The sequence below is a fragment of the Theropithecus gelada genome, chromosome 14 (genome assembly GCF_003255815.1).
Source record: "Theropithecus gelada isolate Dixy chromosome 14, Tgel_1.0, whole genome shotgun sequence".
Lineage (NCBI taxonomy): Eukaryota > Metazoa > Chordata > Mammalia > Primates > Cercopithecidae > Theropithecus > Theropithecus gelada.
Window position 1 is genome coordinate 42,697,024 of NC_037682.1, and position 22,602 is coordinate 42,719,625.

At 36.3% G+C, this 22,602-nt stretch overlaps 1 protein-coding gene across 4 annotated transcripts in view; it reads right to left on the reverse strand.

Moving 5' to 3' along the window:
- GAS2 (growth arrest specific 2) overlaps positions 1 to 22,602 on the reverse strand; it is a 142,439-nt gene that overhangs the window by 100,582 nt on the left and 19,255 nt on the right. The gene's annotated exons all lie outside the window — the stretch shown is intronic.

Consider the following 22,602-nt stretch of genomic DNA (forward strand, 5'->3'; position numbering starts at 1 on the left):
TCCTTTCTTTCCTTTTTCCTTTTTTTTTTTTTTTTTTTGGTTTTTTGTTTTTTGTTTTTTGACACAATCTCACTCTGTTGCCCAGGCTGGAGTGCAGTGGCACAATCTTGACTCTGTCTCCTGGGTTCAAGCAATTCTCAAGCCTCGGCCCCCCAAGTAGCTGGGACCACAGGCTTGAGCCACCACACCTAGTTAATTTTTTGTATTTTTAGAAGAGATGGGTTTTCACCACATTGACCAGTCTGGTCTTGAACTTCTGACCTCAAGTGATCCACCTGCTTCAGCCTCCCAAAGTGCTGGAATTACAGGCATGAGTCACTGCTTCTAGCCTTTAATTTCTTTAAGTTGGTTTTCATCTTTCTCCGGTGACACCTTGAGAAGCTTAATAATCAACTTTCTGAATTCTTTTTCTGGCATTTCAGAGACTTCTTGGTTTAGACCATTGCTGGACAGCTAGTATGATCTTTTGTGGGTGTCATAGAATGTTGTTTTGTCATATTACCAGAATTACTTTTCTGGTTTCTTCTCATTTAGATAGAATGTTTCATTGGAAAGATCTGGAACTCAAGGGCTGCTATTCAGATTCTTTTGTCCCACGGGGTAATCCCTTGATACAGTGCTCTCCTCCTTTCTTCTAGGAATAGGGCTTCCTGAGAGCCAGACTCCTGTGACTGTTATTGCCCTTCTGGATCTAGCCACCCAGTGGGACAACTGGGCTCTAGGCTGGTGCTGGGGAATGTCTGCAAAGTGTCCTGTGATGCAATCTATCTTCAGGTCTACCAGCTGTGGATACCGGAACCCGCTCTGGTGGAGATGGCAGGGGAGTAAAGTGGACTCTGTGGGAGTCCTTGGTTATAGTTTTGTTTAGTGCACTGGTTTTCTTGAGTGTTGGTTATGCTAGTAGTGAAGCTGTCATGTGGACAGACTCAGGACCTCTGGTTAGCCAGGGTGTGTCAGGTGGTAGAATTAGCTGTTGTTTTTTCCTTCTTCGAAGCAAGGTTGTTCTGTTATGAGTTGCTGTAATGACTTGAGTTGGCTGGCCTCCAGCCTGGAGGTGGTGCTTTCAAGAGAGTAAAAGGAGGATAGCAGTAGAAGAGGGATATAATTTTGCCTACATTGACCAGATGAGTGCTCAGGTTTCTTAGGTGATGGCAGGGTCACACAGCTCTCAAGAGATTATGTCTTTTGTCTTTGGTTACCAAGGTGGGTAGAGAAAAACCATCAGGTAGGAGCAGACTTAGGTGGACCTGAGCTCAGACTCTCCTTGGGCAGGACTTGCTGCAGCCACTGTGGGGGTTTGGGGGTGGTTTTCAGGCCAATGGAGTTATGTTCCCAGGGAGATTATGGCTGCTTCTGCTGCGTTGTACAGGTCACCAGGGAAGTGGGGGAAAGCTGGTAGTGACAGGGCTCACCCAGATGCCACATAGTCAGCAAGGCCAGTCTCACTCCCACTGTGCCTCCCCAACTGCACTAAGTTTATATCCAGGCAGCTTGTGGGCAGGGCTGAGATCTTGCCCCAGGCTATAAGCATCCCAATTGAGAAAGCAAGCAGGGCTCTCAGGCCTTGGCCTGCCTACCCACACCATCTGTGGCTTCTGTACTTGTATCTGCACTTCCTGTTCTCCCTCTCTCCCCCTGATTCTGCTCAGGAAAGTTTGTGCTCAGTCGAAATTATTACAAAGTTAAGCTAGGAGTCTACCTCACCCTGTGCACCTCCCAAATTCCACCAGCTGCTTTCCTTTCCCCAAGGACCTCTGTAAGATAAGGCCAGAGATGGCTTCCCTGGACTTGAGCTGAAGACTGGAAGTGCCTATGGGGCTCTTCCCCGCTGCTTCTTCTACTTTTATCTTTCATTTGGCTTCCTAAATCTGTTTTGGCTCTTGGTAAGGTTAAATCCTTCTCCCATGATCAGTATTTTTCGGTTCACAGTGGGGATATATGTTTAGACTTTTTACCCCACACACTTTGGGAACTCATAGTTTTTTCAGCTGTCTCATGGCATTTGCAGAAGCAAGCTGCTTGTTTCAAAGGGTCTTTGAATTATTTCTGTTTTCCTGATTTGTTCCTGTGATGGTTCTTGGAGCAAAAGTTCACAATGTGAGTCTCCAGACACTGTTCTGTCCATCTAAGTGGGAGCTGCTTGTTAGTCCTGTCTCCTATCTGCCATTTTTCCTACTTGAATTGTAGATTTTAACATTTTAAACTAAGAAGTAACATAGACTTTGGAAAAAATAATTATGACATTGCTCTCAAGGAGGGACTAAAGGAAAAAAATTAATAATACTTCTGCAGAAGGAAAAACATTGATTTCTTTTTCTCCTGACACTTTCATCTTGGAAACCCTTAAGTCATAGCTGAGTGATAAGACAGAAAAAGTGACATACAAAATGGAATATGAAAGATTTCTCAGAAAGAGGAAGGAGTTTGAGACAGCAGGTATGACAATCCTCAGATTCTCCATACAATTAATAGAAATTATTATTAATTATAGATCAATCAAATTGATGATAGTTTTATTTTTGAGAATGTGTATCAGTTTTTCTGTCTCTTCCACAATTGAGTAACTTTCTTAGGAGTATGAAACTTTTATATATATATATATATATATATATATATATATATATATATATATCTTGAATTTTTCATTTCCAACAAATATTCTGCATGTTCCATGACATCATAATTTATCATTATTGGCAGCAAATTGTGAGTTCAGAGTCTCTGGCTCTAATATTTTAGTCAAAACTACTTTTGGGTACTCATCTGTAAATTATATATGAGATAAGTATTTTCAAATGTTCAAAGATTTTTTAACAGATGGATTCCAAGAAAGGAATTTATTTTAGTGGCTCACAGATTACTAAATGATTTTAGGGGAAACTTTTTTTTTTTTGGCTGCTAATGTCACTACACTAATAATAACCAAGAGCAGCAATTTAATCTAATTAACCTTTCAAACTGAAGGCCTAACATTTGTAACATGTTTTGAGAATTAAATAAGATATCCTAGAAAGCACCTAATACCAATCCTAGATAATAGCTTATCTTCAACTAATTTAATGTTTTTTTCAAATACATGTCTACTTTTAATTACTTTTACAAATAATGCCCTGAGGAGAGTTGATTATTAGTTATCTCACCACATCTGTAATTACTGTAGTAAGTCCACATATACACAGGAAAAAATAAACATTTAAGACAAATGTTTTACCTTTCTATGGTGATTTAATTACAATATCTTCTGTTTTGTTTTATTTTGTTTTGTTTTCATTTGTTTCATTACCATGCTGTGCATTCACCTCTGAGTTCTACAGTCTAATCAAATTAGGGTTTTCAAACGGAAAATTTGATTGAGATTTTCCCTGCTTAAAAATCTTCAATGACTTCCCAGTGCTTTTAGGATAAAGACAAAGCTCCCTATGATATGGCTTCCATGGTTTGTATTAGCCTGCAGATGGTCTGCTCTAGTACCATAGGCCCTCTGTCTCCTGTAGCTATGCTAGCATTTGTTCCAATTCCTGCATGTTCTCCATCGTGCCTCCCACCACACACTTCTTGCACATTATGTGTCCTCTTTGCTCTTCTCATACTTCTTCACCCAAATAACTGCAAGTCCCACCCCTTACACTTCAGTTTACCTGGGTAAAACCCAGTGCTCCTGCTATCAAGTTCCTTCATATGATTAATTGATTAACAACTATCTCTCCTTTTAGGCTGTAGGCTTCATGAGGAATGGAACAGTGACTGGTTTTGTTCACTACTTTATCCCTAGCACCTAATGTAACAACCCATCAAATAGTACTTATGAAATATTTATTGAATAAATACAAATATGATTGTAGCTAAGGCATACATTCCATATACAGTGAGGGGCAGCAGAATGGAGTGGTCATAAGTACATTTGGAACCAGACTGCCTGAGTTTGAATACTGGATTTTCAATTACTAGTTGTGTTGACATGAGGCATATTAACTTCGTCTGTGAAATGGCATAATAATAGCATCTACATCATGAAGTTGCTATGAGGGTTATATAAGTTTAAACAGAAGTTCTTGAAATAATGACTGGCATATAGTAAAATTTAGGTACATGTTTGTTAGAAAACTGAAGAAAAGGACATTTAAAGTAATTGAAATAAAATTCAGTCTGGGGTGCCAATAAAAATTTGGGGATTTTAAAAATCACTAAAAAACATAAACACAATCTCAAAAATATCTGTAATATCTACCTACATATCTTGCTATTCAGTACATGTATCAAGTCATTATATGTCTCCCACAAAAACAGAATTTCCTTCTTTTGTTTTGTCCCCTAATCATCATATTGTCTCAAATTGCAAAAATTATAGTAGCTTTGATTCTTCCTTCATCCCTTCTTTTTGTGCCCAGTAAATCACCAATCTAGCTCATTGTTGTTTTCCAAAAATATCTCTTCAATTACCCTGCCCCTTTTAATCAAATGTTGACACACTAACTTCAGACCATTTAACATCTCAGATCTCAACAAATGCAGAAACTTTACCCCATGATCCTCCTGTCTCCTACCTCAAATTTCTCCAACTTAATAGGACTATACATCAACCTCAGATTAATCTTCCTAAATTTAATGCTCTCATTCTCCAGCTCAATGCTTACAAAAAAAAGTTCAAATACTTAAGTCTTACAGTTATGAGATGTGAGCTTCACCAGTCTGTGTGCCAAACGTTCTCTCCATATATGATCCACGTCAACCATGTTTTTCTATTCACTATTCCTGGTACATGCTTGCATTTTTCCAGCTTTAATACTTGGTTCAGTCACTACATGTTTATATTGCATTTGCCACAAATTTCTCTGTACATTTATTTGCACCATGTTTGGACAATTTAAATTCCATTGCTGACATGCAAACTTCCCCGAGCACTTAGACAAACTGTTTGTGAACCCTTACAAGAACCTACTATGTATATCAGCAGAGGTCTGTCTAAACAATGGTGTGTCTAGATCAGCTGAGAGGCAAGTCTATAAACATTTGTTACTTTTAAAAGTATAGATCTTAACAGCTTACAACTGAAATATTTTTCAAGGACTAGGTCAAAGAAAATTCAAGTTTACGTCTAAAGCACCTCCTTACTCATTTGTTTACGTTTCCTTGAGCAGAAATGAAAGGAGTGGCGTGACAGGGAGCCAACAAGGCCCATAACCCTCAGGTACTCGTGAAGATAGAATGCACATGTGTGTAAGAAACAACGATGTTTCCCCAATCCTACTCTTCTGTGGCCTTTCCAATTGCAAAACAAAGCACCACCATCCATCTGTGTCCTCAAGTAGGAAACTCCGGACCAATCTCCCTAACCCATTCTATCCAATTTATCACCAAGCTCTGACAAGCCCACCTGGTCTCAATATACCTCAAAACCATCTATTCTTTCCCATTCCACTGCCACTACCCTAGGATAAGTGGTCATTATCTGTCACCTGAGCTGGGAAATAGCCTTCTGACTTGGGTAGTTAGTTCCACCTTCACTTCTCCTTTCCAATCCATTCTCTATACTGCTAATGTTGTCATTTTAAAGGAGTCTATCATGCTTCTGTTTAAAATATTAATACTTCAATGGCATATTGTTATACTTAAGATAAATGCCAGCATCCAACAAGACTTAGCTCTGGTCTCATCTCTTGATTCTCTTGAGTTATGTGCTAGTCTCCAGACATACTTGCTTTCCTTTACTTCCTCAAAGCCATCATGTACCTTCACATCTGAGGGCTTTCACGTGTGCAATTTACTGTATTTGGCACACTCTGTATTCCCTCTCTGTCTTGTTTATTCTCATTCTGCTCCAAAATAATCTAACATATCCTTTGTACATGACTAGTTTAGGTCCTCCTCTTAAAGCTGGTCATGTATATACACTTTCTTGTATCTATACACAGCAGTTGAAATTCACTGTTTGCATACTTTTCAATTACCAGCTTAATGTTATTATCCCCTGCTAATCCACAAAGGCATGAAGCATGTGAGCATTGAATATTTTGCCCTGTATGTTTTAGGTGTTCAATATACATATGTTGAATAATCAATGGAATATTATCATTGTAATGTATGTTATGGTTAAACAAAAATTGAGAACCACTGGTGGGTATCATTTATTTAGCACTTGCCATTGATATCTATATTATTATATGTTCATATTTTATGTACCTAACTAGACTGCAAGTTCTTGGGGAGGACCCAGTAATGCTTTACTCTTCTTTTATTTATCAGATCTTGTACACAGTTAGCATTCAATAAATGTTTGGCAGTTGAAAAGTCTGGAAGAGCATTCTTGAAAGGCTCTTTATATAGGTTGGTCAGGGAAGGCCTCAGATAAAACATGACATTTGAGCAGGGACATGAAGAGAGTGAGAAGCAAGTCATACGCATCCCTGGGAAAATAATACTCTAAGAAGCTAGGAGAACAATTGTGAAGGCTCTGTGGTGGATGGGACCTACTTGTCAGGTTCAAAGAATTGAAAGGAGTCCATTGTGGCTGCAATGAAGTCAGGTAAGGGACAAGTTAATAATAAATGAGATCAGAAAGGTCGCCAAGGAACAGTGCATATAGAGCTTTGTAGGCTGTCATATAGATTTTGGCTTTTTCTCCAAGAAAGTTGAGGTGCCATTTGAAAAATTTGAGCTAAGAAGTGGCAAGATCTATCTTGAGTTTTAAATTATTTGATGATTTAATACATGTAAAAAGCTTACTCTGAATGACACGAAGTAAATACTAAGTAAATGTTTGCTTTATTATCATATCAGATGGCATTAATTAAGTCTGTGGAAAAAAAGGATCATATATCTACTTTTCAATCTTTGAACAATTTTAAATGTAGCAAATATAACAACATAGAACAACATATGGTTTGGTTCCACACATATATGTTTGCACACACATTTATTAGATAAGTAAAGATTAATCTCTCCTGTGTTAATCTTCCCACTGCATTTTGTTTATTCTGTAAAAATCCATTTATTCTGAGTTTTGTTTGTTTATTAGAATATTCCTTACTACAATACTCCTCCCTACAAGAAAGGGTCCTTTTCTGGGAGAATCATGAATTTGAGATGAGCCAAAAAAAAAAAAAAAAAGTATGTTTATTTTCACTAGCTTGTATTTGAAGTTTAATATCCCTTCAATTATAAATGTAGACAAAAAAATCACAGTAGTTTTCCCATCAGTAAAAATTGTAAAGCTTTTATTTCATATTACAATTGTTCCTGATATCTGGAAATACTGGGTTTACTCTCTTCTCTACTTCATAACTATAGGATTTATTAGAAGCAATGCCAGATTAACCTTTTAAAAATACAAGCACATTATTTTAAATTTGTGTTTTAATGTTGATTTTTAATATTGAAATAACTGTATTTTAATAAAGTTGGTTCCTTTTATTTTGTATTTATTTCATGTATTTAAAAATAGCATGATGAGAAATGATCCACAGGCTTCACCCAAGTGCCAAAAAGAACACGGCACAAAAGCACTTAAGTGTTCCTGATCTAGAAGAAAGAATCTATGACTTATTTGCTTCACATCCTCCATAACACCTACAAAACAGACTCTCGAAAGACTTTCCGAATTTATTGAATTGTTTCACCTTCATTTTCAGGTTCTTTTCTTCCTTGTCACTTCAACGATTGAATTCTTTTTTAACAATTTTTGATTGAGCTGGGATTTTTGTTTGTTTCTTTTGGCTTCAAGATACGCAAATTATCACTTTTTTTTTATTTCTTATATGAAACAGCAATGCTAGCGAGCCATCTGTTAGACAAGCAGCTTACACTGGTGTGAAATTAGACATGACCAGCCCAGTAATATAAACACAAAACACATACTAGAAGGCTTCATGCATGATATGTAATGCATTTTCAAACTGCTAAGTCAAACAATAGAAGGCATTCATGTAGTCAGCCCCTAAGAGCTTAAGATACAGTTGAAGAGCTCTATATACTGTAAACTCAGTTACCTCATCTAAAAAACATTATTCCATTACTCTGTAATGTACCAGTACCACATACCTTGGACCACACACACATAAATATGGTGAGTGCTTACATTTTAAATTACCTAGCAATTCTCAGACATTTTTAAATGAAAAAGCAACTCTTTTCCCCAAATTTCAGCCTTTTAGAAAAGGCTCTTAATATAAAATCTATGAATGCTCCCCTTTAAGAAATAGCATACATATTCATTATTGATTTGTTCCAAAGACTTGAGTTTCTCCAACACATTTAGTAACAGCTCATTTTAAAGTAATTAATTTTCCATTTTCCATATGGTGAGAGTGACTTTTCCTGACATGATATTCTACATCCACAGTGCTTTGAAAGCAGTGACCACAATTAGTGCTATCAAATATCATGAAAACAGTTCCCCAGTTAGACTCCTTTTACAATCTTGTCTTACTGATGTGCCTGCATGTTGTTAAGTGCAGGATGTGAGACTGTAAGTAGAAGGGATGATATCATCATGGAAAAATTCAGTCAGGTTTACTTTTATGCTCAAGGGACAACACTGTGCTAATGCTAGGAAATCACATAGATGAAAAATGTGTGTGTGTGCATGTGTGTGTGAACCTCCCTTTTTTTCAATCCAGAATTTGTTCTTCTTCTTTTTATACTTTCTGAAGTTTCAATTTAACATATTTTATTTTCAGTCATATGCTTCATATGCCTTTAATGCAACTGTTATTTACACTACCAAATAATATATTATGGTTTGAACTCATAAGCAAAAAGAACAATTTTGAAGGGGCCCTTTATAAGCAGATGCATATACATGTAGTAGCCTCTGGAATCTAGACAAATTTCTAGGTTAGAATCCACCACCTGGTCTTTCCCCATCTCTTCTCCTTGCTCTGAACTATGTAGATTCTCAGCAGAGTACAGAATAGGGCTAGATATACTCTTCCCCACATCTCAGCACAAAGTCCTTCTTAGGAGCATATCCCAATATGAAGAGAACATTAGAATTGGGGAAATGGCTTTTTGCTCATATGAGAAGGCTAGCAGCTACTGGCCTACAACAAATAAGAAAGGAGACAAATATGAAGATGATAGATTTTATGTTACCTTCTTATAATTTAAGGGAAATTCTAAAATAAATTTTACTTTTGCCATTTGCTTCTTAGGGCGTAAAAAGTAAGCTATCTCAAACACGAGTGCTTTTTACAAAGGCTTTCCAGGCTTTGCATATGGTCATTTTTCATTTTGCTAGGGCCTATATACTCTTATCCAAATAATTTTAAATACATAGGCCATAAAGTACTTTTGTTCAATTTGTAATTCCATCTACAGATAGTTCAACAAACTTCATACTCTTTTAAGTATTATTCCTAAAGAACTTCAGCCCAATATCTTAGACACTGGCTTCTTCTGCCACCCACCTCTAGAGTTATATATCAAAAGGATGAGAGACAATTCCTTCTATGATTCATTGAAAACAAATAAATGAGATTAATTTGGATTTTGACCTTGTGATAATAAAAACAGTAAAGAAAATGATAATGTATGGGTAGTCAGAATGGTCAAATTAATCAGTTTAAACCCACTTAAAAATCATTGTAATAGGTGTATACATAAGCACTTTAGACATTGCAATGCATGTGTGGCTCCTGTATTTATATTATATGGCAGGTATTTTCATTTTTAATTAATATCATTTTTGATTTAAGAAGATGGGACACACTTAAAATAATTTTAAAAGTGTGAAAACGTTTCAGTATGTACTGTTATATCTTTTAACTTCTATTTTAATTTAAGCCCCATAATAAAATAATGCCTTTTTCTTAAGACCTGTGACTGCTTGCAACTAATTTTTTTTCCCAACTGTTTTTTTTTTTTTTTTTGAGACAGTCTCACTCCGTTGTCCAGGCTGGAGTACAGTGGTATAATCTTGGCTCACTGAAACCTTGAGTCTTCCAGGTTCAAGTGCTCTTCCTCCCTCAGCCTTCCGAGTAGCTGGGACTACAGGCTTCTGCCACCATGCCCGGCTAATTTTTGTATTTTTAGTAGAGACAGGGTCTCACTATATTGGCCAGGGTGGTCTTGAACTCCTGAACTCATGTGGTCCACCTGCCTTGGCCTCCCAAGGCTGGGGTTACAGGCATGAGCCACCGCGCCCAGCCCTTTCCCAACTTTTTTTTTTTTAAGCTTGATCTCACAAGCTATGCATTACCACATACAACACATTTCTTCCTAATAGAGAGTAAACTCTTTGAGAATATTCTATATTTAAATCACACCCTTTAAATCACAACTATCTTTCTCACCATCAAGACAAATGCATATTAACACTCACAGCCAATAACATCATCTTTTGTTGCTAACATATACTAAAACTATTCAATTCTAAAGTAACATATAAGTAGGACTCAATTATCATGAAATATTTGTAGTTGGTAATATTCAATATTATAAAAGATTGATACAATGAACTTGCTGTACCCCATGATCATATTTAACTCCTTTTTGAGTTACCCATTGTTTAATAACACATTTTCAGAAAGTCGATAGCAGGATTTATTGTGCAGTTTTCCTAAGTACTAGAATTCTGATTCTCTCCTGCAGTTTTATAGACATTGTATTTTTACATTGGTTGTTAAACAGTGCTTTGGCAGACAGCTAATTAGGTGCTCTGAGAGAAAATAAAGGTTCTAATATTCTCATTTCCCTCACTAACTATTTTATTGAGCAAAAGAGGCAGTTATTGGGAAAAAGATGCAAAAGAAAAAAAATGATTTCATCTTTATGGTTCCTTTAGTCATTGAAAGACATAGCATTTCGTTTCAGGTCAAAAAAATATCTTGAAAACCTGTTACCTAAGAGCCCTACAGTTATTTTTCTTCCTAATTTTCAATGCTCAGCAAATTCATGAAACCATTGGCTATCGTACATCTGATGCTTATTTTATACTGCAAGCAGTATAATCAGGCCTTGAAAAGAAATCCCCAAACTGAATGAACCATTGGATATAAATATGCTCATTTTTATCCTAATTTTTACCTTTATATAATGCTCCGAACTCAAATAATACATCATGTGACTATATAATAACATTTACAATTAACTAAATGATTAACCTCCTCCAAGATTCACTTTTTCCTAACTAGTTTAAATCCCCATGGTCTGTTACTTCAGCCAATCTCTTGTCAGTGCTTTTAACAACCTCAGATCCTTGTTCTTTCCCTAGACCATTCTAAAATTCTCAAATCTTCCGTCTTTACTACTTGAAAAGTCAGATTTGCTCCTCATGCTTTGTCATATCAAAGACTGTTGAGCTAAGCAAACAGGCAGAGGGAGGAATTTCAAACTTAATGAGAATAAAGTCTTCAGGATTAATAATCAAAGATGGCGAAAACCCATGGATAATAGTATTCTGGATCTAAAAGTAAATATCCATGTCAGGTCATTTATTCATTCATCCAACACCATGTCTACTGAGCATCTATATGCTAGGCATTATGTTAGACTCACAGATGAATAAAACATAAACTATGTACTCAAGGATCTTAGAGTCCAGCAAAGGGATAAAGACTAGGAAACAACTAAGTACGACAGTGTGGTACAAGAAAGAGTGGTTAACATGCAGATGGAGAGCAACTGTAAGAGAGAGGCCAGATCTACAGATACAGAGTGTAGAGACTGCAAGAGCATCTCTACACTTCCAGTATCCTTTTCCCTTCTTAGGTAAGAGTATGTTAATTTTCCTTAGGGACACTATCATTCTTTCATTTTATTCAGTCTGAGCAGTCAAGGTATGAAGCCATGATCTAGTCAGAATATTGGCTGTTAATCAGGCTCTTTCTTGCTGAAATTTTAGTCTTCAGAGAAATGATACAATAAAGTTAATAGCTAAATGTTAATGAGCACCCATATGTGCTAGGTACCACTCAGTGCTTGTGCATACTAACTTACTTAGTCCCCATAATAACTAAATGAGGTAGTTACAATTATTACTACATTTTACAAATGAGAAAACTAAGGCACAGAGGAGGAGTTATGATTTCAACCCAGGTAGTGTGACAACTGAGTTTAAACTATTAACCATTTCTGTTCAGCTGCCCTCTCTAAAATATGTCTGAAATTGTTCGTCCTAACAGTGGTACCCTGAAATGACTGTGGATCTCTGCTGCATAATCCTTGCAAATAGTCTAATTCTTAAGCCCTCAAAATCCAGTTTAATTTTCCTTCACATGTCTTTTCTCTCTAAGAAGTACCTCCATATCTTTCCAATAAATTCTTTTGGCAATAAGTTCATCTTTTCCAAAAATTTTAGATTTTAAAAAATCTACCTGTCACCTGATTCCCCACAAGGCATTTCTCTTCCCTGAATGCATAATAGAGAGTCTGGATCCCTTTAGAGATTAGAAGGAAGCAGTACAGTGAAGACTTGAGATCATTACTCCCTTCATTCAGAATTCTCCCTTCATTCTGTAAATTTATCTCAATAAATTCATCTTTTCCAATAATTTATTTGGTACCAGAGTACGGAGTTAAGTTGTCAAGACTCAGAAAAATATTTTATATTTGGAATTGGTGTTGAGACTGATAATGGAACACAACTGTGGAACAGAAAACTAGCAGCCCATACCATTTACACAGGGGCTAGAAAAGAAACAGTTTTTGTGGGGTCTTGAGCTTATTTTATTTGGGGACTTTTCTTATAAAAAAGAACAGAATTATAAATACAAAATTAGATATGGAATTAAATATTTTAGCATAATAAAAAAATACAAGAAATTAATAACTTTTAAAAGATGGCAAACACTAGAGCCATCACAAAGCACAGAAAACTAACATAATATTTCTTATTAATCAACTGCATGAATGAATGCTACTTCACATTTTCTTAAATATCTTCATTTTAAACTTTTTGGTCACCTCTTCTTAAAACAATGTTTTAGAAATATTTACATAGGAAAAATATACATACATAGGAATCTTTCCTTTAGCATGATTAATCAGGATAAAATTTCTAATAATTCAGGAAAATCTCTTTCAAACTCACAGCTCATTATTGGTGAATATCACAAAATTTTGAACTTTTTTCTTTATTTCAAATTTGTTTGACAAATATTCTGTTGTCAAATTTAGAGAAATCACCAAGTTTCTTTCATTTGTGAGCTGTTGCATACGGAAGAATTTTCCACTGAAGAGCTGTGATATATGGAATTTACAGAATAATATGACTTGCATTTACTACTGTTTCCTGTCCTTTGCTAAAATCCTGTCCCCTTGCCAGATCCTGGTCTCAGATGAGAAGGGACTAACATTCTTTTCTTGGGAAGAGAGTCAGAGACATGAAAAGAATGGACAAGTTGGGAAAGAAAATAGCAAGCATACCCTCCCAGGAAATAGGGAGGGTACATGGTGGATTCCTCTACATCCGGTATGCTCCTGGACCAGGTTAAGAAAAGTATATCAATTAACTTGGACAGTTCGGAAACAATGGCTCTGTCCTTAAATTTTAGCTAGCCACAGAATAAAGAATCTTTTTTTATTTTTATTTTTATTTTTTGAGAAAGAGTCTCACTCTGTCATCCAGGCTGGAGTCCAGTGGCATGATCTTGGCTCACTGCAACCTCCGCCTCCTGGGTTCAAGCGATTCCCCTGCCTCAGCCTGTCAAGTAGCTGGGATTACAGGTGCACACCACCATACCTGACTAAATTTTTTATGTTTTTGTTAGAGACAGGGTTTTACCATGTTGGTCAGGCTGGTCTCAAACTCCTGACCTCAAGTGATCTGCCTGTCTTGGCCTCCCAAAGTGTTGGGATTACAGGGGTGAGCCACTGCACCCAGCCAAACCCACACTTTTTTAAGCCATTGCTGACAACCTCTACCAGGTGTCAAAATACTGCAGCCTGGCTAAGGATTAATTTAGATACATGTCACAGTAAAGCTCAGGAATCCCTGGATAACTAGTTACAAAGCCTCAATATACATTTAAAATGTTGAGTGCCACTAAATATATTATGGCAGAGCATTTTTTGTTTTGTTTTCTTTTTCTTTTTTTTTTCTTTTTGCTGTCTTTGCAATAAATTTTGAGGGCATTAGTCTGAGGAGAGCAGAATGTAATTTTAGAATCAGCAAAATTAATTTACTCATACTGGACTAAAAAGATGTCCCCAATTCAATAGGCTAGCATGAAATGACCCTATTAAAGTTTGCTAGATTTGCTAATACACAGGTAGATTCAACAATGGCTTACATTAAATGACACAAAAAGGCCAAGAATCACTTGATATGATATAGATAAAGGAATTAAGAACTTGAAGAAAAAATTCCACATTCCATTCAACCTATAGTGAATACTTCACATAAGCATACTTTTCACTATGCCACTCAGTGAGGCCCAAGAGGCTCTATTTTCCACTAAAGGATGAAGAATAAGTTGATGAAGAAAGCTTCAAAAATTTTAAGGTGACATTATTCTTCAGAAAGTCTCAGGAGCTGTTGTTGAAATAAGCTTCCTCATTTTAGTGTGAATGGAAATTCTCAGGGTAGCAGTAACACGTGTTGGCACTTAATTTCCAGAGGCAAAATAGATATGGTGGATAGAACACAATCTGGAGAGGCCAATCAGATCTCCTAGAATGACCTAAAGCACATGGTTTATTAATCATGGGGCCTTGGGAAGTAAATTGAAAGTCAGCTCCCTAAATTCTTGTTTTTTTTTTTTTTTAACTTTTATTTTAAGTTCAGGGGTATAAGTGCAGGTTTGTTACATAGGTAAACTTGTGTCAGAGGGTATGTTGTATAGATTATTTAATCACCCAGGTATTAAGCCTAGCACCCATTAGTTATTTTTCCTGATCCTCTCCCTCCTCCTACCCTCCACCCTCTGAAAGGCCCCAGTGTGTGATGTTTCCCTGTATGTGCCCATGGGTTCTCATCATTTAGATCCCACTTATAAGTGAGAACATGCAATATTTGGTTTTCTTTGTATAACAAAAAGAGCAACAATATGAGAGAATCTTCTGATTGCCCAATTCCCAGACTAGAGCCAAATTATAGATCCAGAGCTCACTGAATGAAGGCAGTAATGATCTCAAGTCTTTATGTAAAGCTTCCTTCTAATCTCCAAAGGGACCTGATCTGTTTACTATGCATTCAGAAAGGGGAAATGCTTTGTGGGGAATCAGGTCACAGTGAGAATTTTTACCTAAACCTACTTTATACTATGACTAGTACACCTTTGCAAACATTAGATGTTATTTTTATAGTTTTTCCTGAGTGCATAATTTGCATGGATATTCTCAACAATTGTCCTAATTTTTATCTTTGACACATGGAATAAGTTCTTTTGTGGTAAAAGGATTAAATAAAAAAAGCACACCTATTTAAAAAGCCAGAGATTCATGCAATTATTAATGACCTGAATATTGCAAAAAAATAAAAAGTGATTTCTACCACCTCTCAATGAAAATCAGTAAAAAAAAGATTGATATGACTTGGAAACAGCAGGGAGATTACAATGAAGTAACATATTTAATCAGAATCGCTGTTACAGATGTGCTCTTTTCAATGAAGTGTATCACTCAATATCCTGGTTCTTGACATTCATCTCTTGGTTTGGAGAATGCAACTTTCTTTATTCTAATAAGTAGAAAATTCCAGAATCAGTTTGCATATGTTTGACAGTAACAATAGAACTCTTACTATCCTATACACCATCTCCAGCCTTGTGACATAACCGACAGGGACCATGGATATTTCAACATCACAGGTCATCAAGCTCCTCTACTATTTTATGATATTTGACATTGGAGATTTGATACTGGAAAGCAAGAATAGTAGGCAAACCAGACGGTTTCATAAAATACACACATTCTGGAGGGTAGAGAATAAATCTCATGAAAATGCAGAAAGGGTGTTCTGCCAACTAAACAAAGTTTCTGGGTCTAGTAGTAGGGGCCAGGTAGGAACATTGCCCTTTTAGGAAGGGCACGATTCAAATGTTCCTCGCTTGTTCTTGTTGTCTGATGAAGACTGAATTTCTACCATGGGAACCAGTAATCATGAAACATTAACTGTTTATGATGAACTTATTGCCATGTGATCTACTGGGCCATATTTTTTATTGTGCCCAGCACTACTTTATCATTGAATATGTGAAAAGAAAATATCTTGGGCCCCCAAAATCACTAAGCTAAAAGGAAAACTCAAGCTGGAAAGTGCTTAGGGCAATTGTGTCTCCCATTCTATTCAAAGTTATACCTCTGGTCACTGAGATAAATGGGATTTCTGATTGCCTCCTTTGGAAAGGTTAATCAGAAACTCAAAAGAATGCAGCGTTTGTCTCTCATCTGTTGGTGACCTGGAGCATCCTCCCCACTTCGTGTCTTTCTGCCTCTGCCTCAAGTTGTCCTGCCTTTCCAGACCAAACCAATGTACTTCTTACATATATTGATGGATGTCTCATGTCTCCGTAAAATGTATAAAAGTAAGTTGTGCCCCGACTACCTTGGGCACACGTCATCAGGACTTCCTGAGGCTGTATCATGGGTGCACGTCCTCAATCTTGGCAAAATAAACTTTCTAAGTGAACTGAGACTTGTCTCCGATTTTCTGGGTTTACAAGTTCAAGTGCCATGTATGGGATGGGCTCAATTAGACATTAAGATCTAAATAAGTTCTATAGGTACATCACTCATTCCCTATCTTGCCCACTTTTTCACATTGCTGCTTTCCGTGCCCCCCGCCAACTGCAAATGTAGCCCGTATCAAGTCTCCTGTGACCAGTTTTATTTGAAAAATAAAAGTCAAGTTCCTTTACGTACTATTCTTTTTATTCTATATGATATACCAACATGTAATGATATGGCATTGAAACCCCATTTAGGCATATCTCTGGAAGATGGTATAGAACAGAAACACTCTCGGGGAAAAGAAAAAAAAAATTAAGCAAGACATTTCATTGTCTCTCATTTGGAGGTGAATAATTTGGCTATTTGGTCAGACTTAGAAAAATAGTGACGGGGGATTTAATTTTATACTGAGAAATAATTCAACCTGAGGAAGCAATTACAACGTAAATAAAAAATTTTTTAAATTCAGTGTATTTAAAGCTTAAATATATTTTACCTATATTTTACAAATCCTGAGGAACTGGTCTTTACCACTAACATTCTTTTTCCTTTAGTCTCTGGTAGCAACATACCTATAAAAAATTATTTCTTTCCTCATCATTCCACCTATATTCTTCCCATCTCATCATAATATATTCTGTTTAATTCTAGCATTATGTTTGCAATTTAGAAAAATAAATTTTTAAGGGATATAAAATCATTTAGCTGTATAGCCAGCAATGAATGACTCCAGAATAATCACAGCTGAGATTTTATTTTCTTTTTCATACAAAACCTTTTATTGCATCTACCATACTTTCTTGTTCTGCCAGAGTGATCAGCAGTAAACACAAATATCTGGATTTCTCAGAATTAAATCTTGATAAGATGTTCTCTGAACACAAAGTGCTACTGATTTTTCTGAGAAGAAAATCTCTAATCTTTATGTCTTATTTAATTCCCAGAGGGCACAAAACAACATCCTGAGGTATTGTTATCTTGCAGCTCAAGGAACCAAGTACTCTTGATGGGCAAATGCTTGCAGGCATTCTATCTGCAGGATGTTCTTTCTCCTGAACAAGGACTGGATTCTACATTTAGACAGTTAATGTTCAGTTCCTTCCTTGGAGCATAATGAAGCATTCTACTAGGTAACAGAACTTCTCTTTTCCCCCCTCCTTCATCTGCTTCAAACTTGATCTAACCACCCAGGGTTCTTTGAAGTCAGAGGAAGCTCTGAACCCAGAGAAACTCTGATGTCTGAAGAAGAGACTCAAAATAAATGAGACAAATGCAAAGGAAAATTAGTAGAAAAAGAAAGGTTAAACCTTTTGAATGTCTTGCCCTACACTGATGCCCCTTGGTTGAGAGAGTCTTTTGCATAAATCAGCAAACTTGTGATTGGTGGGGGGGGAAAACAAAAAAGAGAGAGCAAATATACAATAGGAAGGGGTTTGTACCGTGGAACACTATTTGCACCAGGAAAAGAAAGTTCATGCATAAATGTAACAGTTCCCCTGTCTTGATTAGAGATGCCAACTGGATCAGGTAGCTGAGAGCCAAAAGGCATAAAACTTAGCCTTAAACTTGCCATTTGGTTTGGTTTTCTCATCCTAAAACGATACTGCAAAGATTCGTTTCATTTATATTTTTGTCTTTAAACATTCTCAACTCCAGAAATATTGAGATTTATAATTACAGTGAATTTATAATATTATACTACCTATAAATGAATTAAATAAAATTACACATTAAACGGCTGCACACTGGTCTCAAATGTTTCCACCCATCTACTGCCCAACTCTGCGAAGTCTCTGCATTGCTCTCATGCAGAGTTAGAAAATGGCCCACTACACGAAAGCTAAGATTAACTACTTAGAGCTCACACACACAAAGAAGCTATTTTTAAATTGATCTATTGGTGCCTGCAAGAAAGAATCATAGGACAGAATTGTTTCCATTCAGAGTATTTTATCAAACCAAAGCTGGATATAAAAGAGTCATGGATTTATATCTAAAATATTAAATATGTGAACTAACATTTATTAAAATTTACTTTCAGATTTAAGAGCATTTAGATCATCCTTAATACAGACATACTTCACACATACCAGGCATAACTTACTCGTTCAAATTTGTTTACACAGCTGTAAAATCTCCAAATTAACTATCAACCAGGAAAAGTACAAAATATTGCTATGAAAATGAGGAGATAAGATTAAAGCTGCTAGAAAAAAAATTACAGAGAGCTTCCTGTGGCATGGCTTTGGATGGGATCAAGTTCGTTGTCAATTTTTTAAAAGTAATTCTGTTTCAACATCTCCCTATGCACAGTTTCACTAATTCAGAGAATGTATTGACTAATGCATCTATTTTCGCCACCATTTTTTTGGAACTTCAAAATGCCAAAATGAGAAATAATTCTGTACAAACCATACATGAACGCATGAGTATAAACACATGTAAAAGCAGACTTAATATTGTAACCTCCAGACTATTTAAACTCAATTTTAAAGCCTCATTTTTTTCTCATGGGAAATATTCACTGTGATCCTAATTACCTGGGTTGTAGTGAATCCATTATTGTTTAAATTTGTATTTAGATTTAATAATGTCAACATGCTTACAATCTCATAACTTTTTTTTTGTTTGTTTCTAGACCAAAAATGAACTGAAAATCTTGAGTTCAACAGAAGTATATTTATGAACAATAGTAGCCAAGAAGATATACATACTAATGTTTTGGCTTTTCATCTTTTAAAATTTTACTATAAAAGGCAGAAAAGAAAACGTAGTGATCTTTGCACTTTTCATATGGTAAGGCACAAATTATTATTGATTTAAGCTGCATATTACTGGCGGTCAGTTGTGAATATATAAATGCTGCTAAGAACACAGAAGGCAATTCAGTCAAGAGCAACTATGTCAACTTTTACTTCAGATCAAATTTGATGTATTGAGCAGTGAAAGTGAGGTCATAACTGGTATTTTTTTTCAACTTTTATTTTAGGTTCAGAGGGGAGACATGTGCAGGATTGTTACATGGGTAAATTGCACCTTGTTGAGGTTGGGTATACAAATGATTTCATCACCCAGATAGTGAGCATAGAACCCAATAGGTAGTTTTTTGACCTTCACCCTCTTCCCGCCCTTCCTGCTCAAGTAGGCCCCAGTGTCTTTTGTTCTCCTCTTTGTGTCCATGTGTATTCAGTATTTGGCTCCCACTTATACGTGAGACCATGTGGCGTTTGGTTCTGTTCCTGCATTAACTTGCTTAAGATAATGGCCTTCAGCTGCCTCCATGTTTCTGCAAAGGACATGATTTTGGTTTCTTATGGCTGCATGGTATTCGTGGTATACAGAGACCATATTTTCTTTATCCAGTCCACCGTTGATGAGCATCTAGGTTGATTTCATGTCTGTGCTATAGTGAATAGTGCTGCTATGAACACACAGGTGCATGTGACTTTTTGGTGAGATGACAATAAGTATTTTTAAACCTGCACTTGTTCAAGTAACACATTTAAGGTTTTATACTAAAACCTTTATCACAATCTGAAAAAAAATTTAGCTTCATATTCAGTCAAACAAAATTGCCTAGGTTCACAGAACTATTTCAAGTTTAATAACTTGCTGCAGTTCTACTACTAACTGAAAAATATTCTTTTGCTTCTTTATGTTTTATAGTTTTATTATAAAAATTATAATATTGAAATAAATGCTTAAAAGGAAAGTAGTTACATAACTTTCGATCTGTAAATATCCTCAATATTACATATTATCATGGAGATTGGGGCAAATGTATACATATCTGCACATAGCAACTCTCATGCTAAATACAAACATTTATAAAGCATTTATTTTCTCCCTTCCAAGTACTAACCAGGCCCGATCTTGCTTAGTTCCCGAGATCACATGAGATCGGGCATGTTCAGGGTGGTATGGCCATAGACTATAAAATATTTATTTTCTTATAGTTAATCGAAAATTCTTATAAGGGTCTATAAGGGTCTCTTACCTTTCACATAGGAAAAAGAGATTTTATCAAAAGTCCTATTTTGTGCAATGCTCTATGGAAGGTATGCATGCGTAAGTATTAATCCTATTTCACGGATAAGGAAACTATGGCTCAGACATGTCCAATGAATAAATAAAACTAGAACCCAAGCAAAATGCACTTAATGTCAAAGCCTTTGACCTATAGGCTAATGCTTTAGGGTTATCTTACATTTGAGTCTTACAATTACAAATCTATTTGGGAATCTTTGCTTCTGTTTTAAAAAAGCAAAGACTTACAAACAAAGCAAAACCAGAAAACCGCACAATGGCCTTAATAGAGTTGGTTAATCTTATTACTCTGGAGGATTCAAGGATTCTTAACACTGAGGCATTGGGCTCTCCATCCTCAAAAACAAGCAATACGGGTTTCAGGAACCTCGTAATGTGAAGGTAATGCTTTCAAATGTCTGGGCACCACAGCTTATTTCTCTCTGTTCATTGCTTTACGGTAAACCTTCTATACAAATTGTCCTCTTATTGGCATTATATTTTCTCATCAGTAGCTGATGTAGAGGCCAGTTACATCACGATGGAAATGAGAGCAGAAGAAAAATTGGTGTCCTAACATTAAGCTTGACACAAAGCATTTTCATAAACAGTCTCCTCACTCCTGGGCTACCCATAATGAACCAAAATGAGACAGCATTAAACTTGCAAAGTTGTCTGTATCAGCTTCATGATTGGTCATTTACTAGCCAATCTTGTACAAATTACTTAGAGTCTTCAACCATCCAATCAAGGAGAAAATTAAAAGAAATTCATGGTTACCAAACTTTGCTGCGCATTAGAATCACCTGGGGTGCTTTTTAAAAATTCCAGTGCCCAGGTTTCACCCTATGGGATTAAATCAGAATGTTAAGGCATGGGATCCAGGTCTCGGTATTATTTTATTGTATTCTTATTTTTGAGAAAGGGTCTCACTTTGTCTCCCAGGCTGGAGTGCAGTGTTGTGATCTCGGCTCACTGCAACTTCAACCTCCTGGACTCAAGTGAACCTGACGTCTCAGCTTCCCAAATAGCTGGGACTACAGGAACCCACCACCATTCCCTGCTAATTTTTTTGTGTTTTTCTTACAGATGGTGTTTCATCATGTTGCCTAGGCTGATCTTGAACTCCCGAGCTCAAGCAATCTGCCTGCCTTGACCCCCACAAACTGCTGAGATTACAGTCATGAACCATCACATCCAGCCCAGCTCTCAGCATTTTTCTTAAAGATGCTCAGGTAATTCCAATGTGCAGCAAAGTTTGGGAGCCACTTAATTAATTAATACCTTCACAGAGCTGCTTTTAAGATTTAAAAAAATAGAGGAAGGTTTTGTATATTATACAATACAGAGTAATATAAAATATCTAAAAAATAAATTCAGTGGCAATACACACATATACACACACACACACAAACACACACACCCCTTTTATTTTTTCTGTCAGAGTTGCACAAAAGCCTTAACAGTTGCTTTCTGTAGTAAGTTGTCTTCAACATTTTTATTTTTATTTTTTTTATTTTTATTTTTTAGATAGAGTCTTATTCTGTCACCCAGGCTGGAGTGCAATGGTGTGATCTCTACTCACCACAACCTCTACTTCCTGGGTTCAAGCAATTCTCCTGCCTCAGCCTCCTGCGTCGCTGGGATTATAGACATGTGTCATGGTGCTGGGCTAAATTGTTTCAATTTATTTTTTATGTATTTATTTATTTATTTTAGTAGAGATGGGTTTTGGCCAGGTTTGCCAGACTGGTCTCAAACTCCTGATCTCACGTGATCTGCCCACCTCAGCCTCCCAAAGCAAAGTACTGGGATTACATGCATGAGCCACCATGCCTAGTCAACATTATTTTAATATTTTTTATATCTCTTTTCATTCTCTATTAAAAATTAAGTACAATCTCTCTTGTTTTCTTCAAAAAAGTCAAACACCATACTTTCATCAAGTGTTTATAATCACTAGAAAAG